Source organism: Mandrillus leucophaeus, unplaced genomic scaffold (genome assembly GCF_000951045.1).
Source record: "Mandrillus leucophaeus isolate KB7577 unplaced genomic scaffold, Mleu.le_1.0 Scaffold47, whole genome shotgun sequence".
Lineage (NCBI taxonomy): Eukaryota > Metazoa > Chordata > Mammalia > Primates > Cercopithecidae > Mandrillus > Mandrillus leucophaeus.
Window position 1 is genome coordinate 5,767,949 of NW_012105031.1, and position 633 is coordinate 5,768,581.

Here is a 633-nt window from a genome sequence, read left to right on the forward strand (position 1 = left end):
TCTTTAAGGCCTTTGGTGTCTATTTCCATAGAATAAAATCCATAGCCTGCACCATGAGCCATAAGACCTGGCAATGACCTGGCTCTAGTCTACCCAGTGCTATCCTTGCACCATGCTTTCCACCAGTCACTATGTTCTGGCCTCTCTGGCCTCCAACTTTTTCTAGAACACATTGATCCTTTCCCCACCTCAGGCCCTTATCCCCGCTATTCTTCATCCTGTAAAGCTTTTACTGGGGTCTCTGCGTGACTGGCTCACCCTCATCTCTTGGTACTCAGCACAAATGTCAAATATTTTGAGAATCTTTCCTGACTGCCCTTTGTAAAGCAGCATGTCTTATTCCCAGTGACTCTTTATTACATTACTTTATTTTTTTCTTCATAGCATTTATTAAATTATATAATAATCCTGTTTGTTTATTGATTGATTATTTAATTGTCTCCTTTCATTAGAAAATAATCCTTAGGAGGGCAGTTTCTTTGGCTTATCCTGGTTCTCAGATTCTGGCACATGAAAGGAACTCAAAAGATTGCCATTGAGTGAGTGACTAAATGAGTTAGGTACACTTTATATATTTCTTACAATAAGAATCTGGTGCCCATTGTGGGAAAACCAGGTAAAAGGAACCTTGCA